This window comes from Borostomias antarcticus (genome assembly GCF_949987555.1).
Source record: "Borostomias antarcticus genome assembly, chromosome: 23".
Taxonomy (NCBI): Eukaryota; Metazoa; Chordata; class Actinopteri; order Stomiiformes; family Stomiidae; genus Borostomias; species Borostomias antarcticus.
In genome coordinates, this window is record NC_140256.1 from 11,965,951 (window position 1) to 11,975,950 (window position 10,000).

Sequence of the window (10,000 nt, forward strand, 5' to 3'; positions counted from 1 at the left end):
CACGCCCGTTATTACACATGCTGTAGTTCACACTGATCAGTCTTTAACAGCAGCACTGAAAGAATGACTTCATCAGCTTCCTGTGACTGAATGATCAAATATGTCTGTTGTTATCTTGAATTATCTAGTATACTGTCTCTCTGTCCCAACTCTAAGATTTCATGGTACAGTAAGTGAACGCGGTGGTGTTGGTGCTACAGTAGGACTCCTCCCTGCACCTACGTTCAGTGTACTTGTGGGAGAATAGAACTCCCTCGCCTAAAGTGTCACTGCCTGCATGCTGTGTACTGTAATTTAGCTCAGAATGTGTGTGTGTGTGTGTGTGTGATTGTTTGTACAGTGTGATTGTGTTTGTGTGTGTACGTGTGTTTTTGTACAGTGTGCGTGTGTTTGTTTGTTTGTTTGTTTGTGTTTGTATGTGTGTGTACAGAATGTGTGTGTGCGTGTACAGAATGTTTGTTTGTGTGTGTGTGTGTATGTCCAGAATGTTTGTTTGTTTGTTTGTTTGTTTGTGTGTGTTTGTGTGTGTGTGTGTGTGTGTGTTTGTGTGAGTGTGTGTGTGGCGATGGGTGATGACTTTCACCTACAGTACAGACCCCGCCCCCCACCTCCATAGGTGACAGTGACAGTGCTGATTGCTCTGTAAGGCTTCGGGCGGACGCCATTATTTATGTAGCGAGCGCGGGCTCCTTTTATCACGACCATTCGGCCCTCTCTCTCTCCACCGCCGGTCCGCTTGTGTCAAAACGCTGCCGTTTGGCTCAACGTATGGCGCGGCGTGCCGAGGTAACGAGCGCCCGTTTGGGAGTTAAACGCACGTGAATAATCAGGTGGGGGGCGGGATTTGAATATGAACACGGCGCTCAGCTGAGGGACAGAGTGATCAGAGGCCGCCTTCAATAGAGACACGCGCTGTAACTGCACTGCTGGCCCCCGGTGGATAGATCAATATGATCCCGACGAATTTGCTCAGTCTGTTGCCTCTACGTGTATACACACTTCCTCGTTTGTTTATTTGTACATGCGTGTCTAAATGACTGCGTGCGCACGTTTGTGTGTGTGAGAGTGAGAGAGAGATTGAGAGAGAATGCACAGGAACAGAAGGGGGATTATGGGGTTGGCTGTAAAGAAGAAGTATGTTTGTTCATAATGTGTGGAGAGGATTTGGTGTATACTCTCTGTGGGGAAACAGTGGTTATAGTATGGGTATCTCAAAAACAAAAAACGCTGTGTGTGTTTAGAGACAATAGGACAATGTGACCACCATTGAATAGAGTGCAAGGCAGATAAATAAATACACAGATTGCCTAAACTACTGTTCACCACAACAGGGCTGACATGGGTTGAGAGGGATCCAAGTGACTAGCTGAACAGGCTGTAGGAAGTACATTCACTGATCGCAAGCGCATTGTGTTGCCTCTGGGTATGAAATGCGCTATATAAATAAAGCTTTGATTGATTGATTGATTGATCAACATATAGTTGCTATACGCTGTCATTTATCCAGGAATCTGTCGGTTATCGTGGATCTATGTCACTTATCCAGGTACCGCAGAACGAGCAATCGGACCGACGATTATGTTTCTCACCTGAAGGGAACTTCTAAAGGCTGCGGTTTCCCTCCTGTGTTCGCCGGAGTCCTGAGCGCGTGGTGTCGGTCACACCGGGCCGGTACCTCTTCAGCGCCGACCACCCAGCCGTGAACCTGACAGAGCTGACGGGTAACAGGAGCCCGAGAGGCAGGCGCCCGGCACGCGCTGTACCTGGTGCCCGGTGTAGGATTCGGAGATAGGGGGGGGGTGTGAATACCCAGACTTTATTACCCCCAGCTCAGTGTAAAGTACAGGATCAGGCCTCCTCCGGAGCAGAGCCCGGGGAGGCGGAGCCTCTCCGAGCTCCAACAAAGGGGGCCCACTCTGCCCGTCGGCCTGCTATCGGGCTGGAGGGTAACGGTAGAAGTCAAAACAGGCTGGTTCATTTACCCTGCTGCGGCTAAGTGCATTCTTGGCTGGCGGAGGGGTGGTGGTGGGGGGGGGGGGGGGGGCGCCGCGGCCGTGGCCAGAGAGCCCATTTGTGAAGGGGAAATGTCACTGCCCCGCGTCTCCGCCACCTTCTACCCTACCATGACTCACTCTCTCTTTCTGTTTACATCTCTCTTTCTCTCTCTCTCTCTCTCTCTCTCTCCTTCTCCCTCTCTCTCTCTCTCTCTCTCTGTCCTCTGGTTGCCTGTTGACTTCCCACTTATTCCATCCCTCCATCTCCATCCCTCCTTATTCCATCCCTCCATCTCCATCCCTCCTTATTCCATCCCTCTCTCCACTCTCCCTGCCCGTGTGGATGAATAAGGTCAGATAATGACACAGAGACTGATGATGTCTAAGTGTTGTAGGAGCAAATATGCATGGAATAGTCCCCCCTCCCCATCTCTCTCTCACTCTCTCTGTCTCTCACTCCATATCTCTCTCTCTCTGTCTCTCTCTCTGTCTCTCTCTCCGTATCTCTCTCTCTCTCTCTCTCCCGTGTCTCTCAGACAGTGTTGACTGTGTTTGCTCTGCAGCCGGAGCAGCCCCAGGTTTACGCGTCGCCACTCGATCACAAAACCAAACAGTGTGTGTTCGCTCTCGGCCGACAAAATGTTTTATAAGGCTGTAACCGGCTGTGTGGAGCTGCCAGGATAATGAATAGGCGGCGCAGCTCATGCATGCTAATGTTATGTTGTAAGCAGTTTTGTTGACAAGTGCTAATACTTCTTTCATACTATCATCAAAAGCAGCTAATACAACAGCCATTACTCCACGACTCTCCGTGCAGGACGTGATGGATTGTGACCTTAATGTGGGTTAGCCGAGTTTTGAAAGTTAAACAACCTGCAATAAATCACGGAATTATTACAATGCGCTTTAATTGGTTAAGGACTGTTTATTTCCTAAAGAGGTAGAAAAAATTGGGTTTCGGCACTTTTTAATTTGCAAAGTGCATTTTCATTACGAATGGCAGTTTAATATTGCCTCCTTTGTCATGCAAAGTGCGCTAACACACCGGCAATCTATTAATTGGACAAAAATGCGGTGCCAGCGCAAATCCCCCCTGTCTGTGGTGGGGCAGGGAGCATCTATTAGCAGGAGGAAACACCTTCTCTCCCTCTGCATGCACACCTCCCTCAGAATGGATGCAGGAGCCTGGAGTATGACAACCCCCCCCCCACCCCCCACTGTCCCAGGGGCTGATGAAGACAGTGTAAATATGAGGGACATGTTTGGTAATTAACCGGGGCCCCCCTGCTGGGTTGTGATTGGTGCGCTTCCTTGCGGAGCCACTTGTGATTCATTGAAGTTGAGCTCTCTCTCTCTCTCTCTCTCTCCGTTTCTGGGAAATCACACGGCCGACCTAATTTCGTGACTTTCGCCTGGCGTAACGCTAACTTTAGGATGTGAGCCAGAAGTGGGGTGAACAGACTTCGGTGTCTCTCCTTCCCTCCGCCTCTTGTCGTGTCTGTGACCCCCGCGCTCGCTAGTGCCCCCTTCCAATGGCTCCAATTCCTTTTTTTTCATAATTTGCATACCTCTTTATGTTTCAGTCATATGTGTTGCGATTAGTCTGGGTGCGGATCTGCTGCTTGCTGATTGGCTGAGGATTAGGGCTGGAACGTGCTGATTGGACCTGTCCGATGCCTCTAGTCCCTGCGTGTCAGTATGACGCCACTTCTTCCGGCTGCTGGTGACAGGGGCGCCGTCCACAGATGTCAGCATCCTGTCCTGCGTCTCTTGCCCTGGTCCCTCCCTCCCTCTCCAACCAACGCCCCCCCCCCCCCCCCCCCCCATCCCCTCATGGCCGTCAGTCACCCGTCGCTCTCCGACGCCTCGCAGACCAATCAGACAAAGTCTCACGGGACGACGTGTCACACATTTAAGGATGCATGACAAAGTGCTCCTTGATTTCCCTGTGGCCACTATCTGCAGCCTGTTAACGCTGCCACACACACACACACACACACATACACACATACACACACACACTACACACACCGACGCCATCACATGTGACACAGGACACATGTCAGAGGACGTCTCGTCATCGGTGTCTGAAAGCCCGGGAGTTTGGGGTCCCTCATTTGCATTTCCAGTCAATCTCCATGAGTGAATAACAAGTTTTCCTCAGCACACATGTTGACAGCAGCCTTGGAAGGAAAGTGCCATAAAAAAAATAGCAGGCAGTATCTTTGAGATTTGTACTGTATGATTAAATTCTTCCCTTGGACGTCAAGGCTATCCTTATGGTCTTTATGGTCAATACTCGGCTTGGTGGCGCCCAACGCAGGTCTGGTCTCTCTGTGAAGGAGATGGTCTAGAAGTTGGAGCTGAACGTTGCAGAGGTGGTTTGGAATCACACTCTTGAGATGGAACATACCAGTGCAACATCTTGGTAGTGTTTGATCTGCCACTAAGATGGTACATGAAGTGGCAGAGTACCAGCACTCTGCTGTAGAGAAACTTTGATTTTAACATTTTCTCAGAGAAACGGGGAGAAAGCTTTGCGTTTAACCTTTGTGTGGTTTGTTTATTGGAGCTGGAGAATGAATACTCTTTGAACGAGAATGAACTCTGCTGTTGTGAAAGGAAATGTAAAATCCAACTTCACAACCTCAGCGAGTCTCTTAGACCTGGCATCAAATAGAGATTTTGTTCCAGGAAAAGGCACTTTTGGCCTCTGTACTCAGGCATTTTGGGCTTGCATTCACGTTGAGACAGGGAGGGAGACAGAAAGCATTCCCTCTCGGTCACAGATGTAGCTTTTATGCTGGATGAAAGAACTTCAATTGGTGAGAGCTTTCAGTGCCCGTGTACAGGGCTGCCGTGAAGAAAGACCTACAGTAATGTTACCGAGCCATTTGCACCACACTTTTCTACAATTACAGGCTTTCTCTAAAAATGGCTTGTTTTCTAATGGATGACTGAGACAACAATTGCGACAGAAGGGCTTTGAAGCTCCGAGTTCTTGACAGACGGGAGGGTTACAATTCTCCCAAACAGAAGATGGAGGAGCGGAGCATAATCCCAGTAAACCAACAGCAAATCATCGTCTGGAGAAGGTTTGAGATATCTGTCGGGGTTCGTAGCCATCAAAACAGGCCCACAGAACAGAGACACAAAGTTCTGCCTCGTGGAGCACGGTTATCAATCAACAGAACTTCCCGACCAGGATGCGATCGGCATTGTGTCGGGAATGGAAGTCGTATTCACCAGGCGTGGGTGAGGAAGTAGTGAACGGTAATTGTGTATGACACAAAGCCACTGCTTATCCCAAAAAAAACACCACTGTCTCAGGCTTATGAGATCATAAATCAATTTAGCGTCCCGTGTGCTCTGGGTGTTTTTGGTATTGGAGTAATCCCTTTAATAGAAACCACATTCCCTGTTACCGAGGTGATGGATTATCATTCCTTCCCAGAATTCCATGGCTGACACCTCGCACCGGATTTCCAGGTGTGCCTTTGTGCTGTGTGGAGCCGGGAGAGAGCGTCAGCCTGTCTGTTTAGAGAAGAGAGGAGAATGCCTGTGTGTGTGTGTGTGTGCGTGTGTGTGTGTGTCTGTTTTCATATGCGTGCGTCTGACTGTTTACGTTGCGCTATCCGGCGTTCAACCGACACACTCTGGGAAGAGCATGGCGTGGCAGGGAGTCCTCCTGCGCCGGGACGGCAGCATAACTCCACGCCAGCATGATGCGGCGTCCGTTCCCCCCCACGTCCTCCGCACGCCATCACGGGAGAGAGAGACCCATAACTCCGCCTAAGCACTCTGTCTCAGTGCTCACACACTCAACGATTGATTTTCATCTCCATCAATTAGGCGTAAAGGTGAAGAGATGAAATGTACCATGGTGCCGGAGGGCGGCGAAGGGCCTCAGACAACAGGATTCATCACCCCCCCCCCCTCCATTTCTCATTCACTTCTTTCTCTCTCTCTTTCCACCTGGCTTCACCCCGGCTCTCCGCTCTTTCACCGCTGCCGGTCAGCAGGACGGGCGCGGGTGTCGGGTTGTGGCTCAGGTGCGCCGCAGACAAAAGGCGCTGAGAGCGAGAGGGAGGCCGCCGTGACCGTCCATGCCCCCGCTCGCTGTTTACCTCAGCCGGCCCGCATCACCTGACGCCTTAGAGAGGAAAAAACGCGGGCCGTGGGGCGGCGCCGCAAAAGCCGACTTTTCTATTCGCTCCGTCCGCAGCCGATCAGAGCTTCTGCCTGGAGTTCACGGCGTGGCTGGTGTCCTCATGTGGCACCTGAGTCTTAGCTGTGACTTATCTAAGCTTCTAAGCTATGACGCTTAGATCCCACATCCACACAAGCATACACACACACACACACACACACACTAATCATCACTCTTTAAAGGATTCATAGATTCTGATAGGCGGCCCTGGCAATCCCTTGGATGGAGCGTCAGAATTGATGGCGGGCAGACTGTTTTATGACCTGTACGGTGTTTGTAATTAGGGTAAACAGATAGGCCCGGACACGCATGGGGAAGACTACATTTCTCAGCCCGCAGAATTTACAGCTGCTCTGTGATTTCCGAGGCCTGCTCTAACTCGACACATGCACACCTGACGCGCGCGCCGATGGTGACACGGGACACTTTTGTGAGCCGGCCCTCAGCTGGCACGGACAGGCCTGACGACCGCTTATTAACGGCGATACGAGGGGCTGCCGAGCGCCAGATTGATTCCTGGAAGTCCTCTTCGGAGAAGGGGGGCATCTCGCTGCCGCGCTCACGTTATCGTGAGGAGGTTATAAAATGTTGAAATATAACCCAACTATATCTACAAAAAAATTCAGTCCCAGTGATTCATAAGTATTCAGGAGTTGTTGCTCATAGTATCTAACAGATGAAAAGCAAGAATATCAGCAGGAAAATGCAAGCGAAGGCGAGAGCAAGCAGCAAAAGCGTCTGCACTGTGCGAAAGCAGGAAGCAGCAAGGAAGCAACTGGAAGGACAATGACGGTGATTAGCGACGGGGTCGATGTAATGCCTGGTCGTTGGTATTATCCAGCGCCACTCCTTCAAGAACATGGCTACTGCTTTTGCAGATCGATCGATGTCCACCGGCCTGATTAGAGAATAGAGAAAAGGAAGTCGGATGAAATGGGTTTTTGTTAGGGTTTGTGGCTGGTGGAGGTAGGACCCAATAGCAGACAGAAGGCAGGCAGCACAGGTTCAAAATAAAGGATTTAATGTCCAAAAAACAAACAGAGGAACACTGGGAGGAAACACTAACATTGACAATGAACCGACAGAGAACAAAGGAAGCAGGAGGGCATATATACTGGGAGAACAATCAAGGAACAATGTACAGGTGTGCAACAAGACATAACGAGACACAGGTGCAGACAATCACCCAGACAAGGACAAGGAGGGATTCCAACAAGACACCAACACAAGGACAGAGGAACAAGGACACAAGGGAGGAGAACAGGGAACAAGGCTGGGACAGGGAAAGGGACTGGGCAGGAAACCAGAGGGGGAAACTAGAGGGCCAGGAGAGGAGGGTCTGGAGTGACGTGAGACTAGTGAGGGGACAGGTGTCTAGAGCAGGGAGGACACAAAACCAACATAGAAGACAAGACAACAGACAAGACAACGAACACAAGACCAAACACACGAGGCAGAACAAAACCAAGTGACAGTGACCAAAGTGTACAAAAGTCTCTGGGGGTAGTGCAGGGGCAGTCACAGGGAGAGGAGGTGCTCAGGGTCCAGGAAGGTCCAGGGGCTCAGGGTGAGGAATCCAGGCCGAAAGCAGGGGGTGAGCAGGGCGAACCAGGGGTCCGGGGCAGGGGAGAGGGTCTGGACCGGGAGCGAGCAGAGTGGACCAGGGGTCCGGGGCAAACCAGGCGTCCGGGGCAGGGACGAGGGTCCAGACTGGGAGCAGGGGGTGAGCCGGGGCGGACCCGGCCCGAACCATAACAGGTTTTGATGAAATAACTTGCTAATGAGGACACTGTATTGTGGCTACAGTAGCTAACTGTCTAGAATGACAGTTTGAGTTTGAGTTTGAGTTTTATTAGGACAACTTACATCATGTTCACACAGGATGAATTATATGTCATATTAAAATGTTTAAAAACACTACAAATAAACAGTAGAAAATACAGTACAGTAATCAACAATTAAGCTTGACATAATTTAAAAGGAGGGGTATCAAGTTATACATTTTCATGAAGCAGTCTGGTCAGATAGGGGATGGTAGAGTTCTTGTTATGCTGGTCTGGAGCCCACTGGCCTGCCTGGTGCAACGCCACCGGGGGGGGGGGGGGGCTCTCAAGTGGGAGTTTGGACGTGTTGAGCGTAACTCCGAAACAGGTCTTCCCTTCGCTCTACAGTTAGCAGTCAGTCAGTCAGTGGTAGTCTGTATTGTTGGCTGTACAGGACTTGCTAACCTTCAGAACTCAGTATCTACCCTCTGATGCCCTGATCAGATTGAATCTCAGAGGATGGCGGGGGAGGGGGGGGGGTCTTATCTGCCAAGGTCTCTGTCAAAGGGAACCAAATAATAATCTTGCAAAGTGGACATACAGTATTCACATGCTATTCATTCAATGCCAGGCAATTAGCTGGGTGCTACACAGCCTGGGCACATACCCACACTCACACATCATATCCACACACACACACGCCCGCATGCACACAGACACACACACACACATGCAGCCTGCCGGTTTCATGGACCTGGCTATATGGCTGCTAAGACCTTGCATAGTGTCATAGTGTCATAATCTATATCTCTCTCTTTCTCTCTCTCTCTCTCTCAATACACACACACACACACACACATGCCCAGATCTCCATCCCCCGGGCTATCAGACACAAGAGCGGGGGCCAGCTGAAGACAGACCCATTGACAGGCCAGAGTGGCAGTAACTTATTGTCTATTGATGGAGTGTGACAAATCATGTGGGAACGCAAGGGTGCATGGCAGGGAGAGTGAGGATGCTGTGTGTGTGTGTGTGTTTAGCTTGTGTGTTTGTGTGCCTGTTCCTTAGCTTGCATGTTTGCATGTGTGTGTGCGTCTGTGTGTGTATGTGTGTGTGTGTGTGTGTGTGTATGTGTGTGTGTGTGTGTGTGTGCGTGTGTGGAGGCTTGTAGCGGGGCGGGCGGGCGGGCAGGCTGAGCTGGGACCCTTCACAGCTCATTTAGCCCAAATGGGCCCACCTGGGTGGTGGTGGAGCTCAGCGGGGCGGCCCTGGCGCTCTGGAGCCCCGCTGACAGGACCCAAATATAGGGGCGCCTTCGGCCAATTAATCAACACCGCCACTCTGACAAATCACCACACTCTGACCTAATGAGAGAGAGAGCTATGAGGGATGGAGGAATACAGAGAGAAAGGGGGAGAGAGAGAGAGAGAGAGGGGGAAGAGATTTAAAGGAGACCGAGGGGGTATAGAGGGGAGGAGAATGTGAGAGTTCTGACTCCTGCCGTGGGATATGGGGGTCGATCATAAGCTAATGAGGGAAGAATACTAACATGTGACCACAGAGCGGTGACTAAGGGCTGACTGACGCCTGACTCCTTCGCCCATTCACAGCCACAGCCGTGATCTGCTATCGTACAGACATCATCCAAATCACAGCAAGCAGAACACCCCCCCCACACACACACACACACACACACACACACACACCACCATCACACCTATGAAATCCCATACGATGAAATATAAATAAGGGGGATATGAATAGGCCTGGCCCTCTGTTGGCCTGCCTCAGGACAGATTAGACGTGTACGATGAAGAGAGACCAACGCCCACGTATGTCTCTGTCTTCGGTTTCGAGCCTGAGGTTAGCCGGGCTCTCGCCACACGACCATCCACCCCCCCACCCCAACAATCGCAGCCCCAAATCAAATTAGCGGGGATCAGAGGTGAAAGCGGAGCTGTCGACAGCAGCCTGCGCTCCTGTAATGAACCCCTATGGCCATCGTCAGCATATTAGACCCTGGCAAACTTTGC

General features: G+C 50.9%; 1 protein-coding gene across 1 annotated transcript in view; it reads left to right on the forward strand.

Moving 5' to 3' along the window:
* The window catches only part of kiaa0825 (KIAA0825 ortholog), a gene marked incomplete at both ends in the record, with an annotated part of 95,234 nt that overhangs the window by 73,016 nt on the left and 12,218 nt on the right, over window positions 1-10,000 (forward strand). The gene's annotated exons all lie outside the window — the stretch shown is intronic.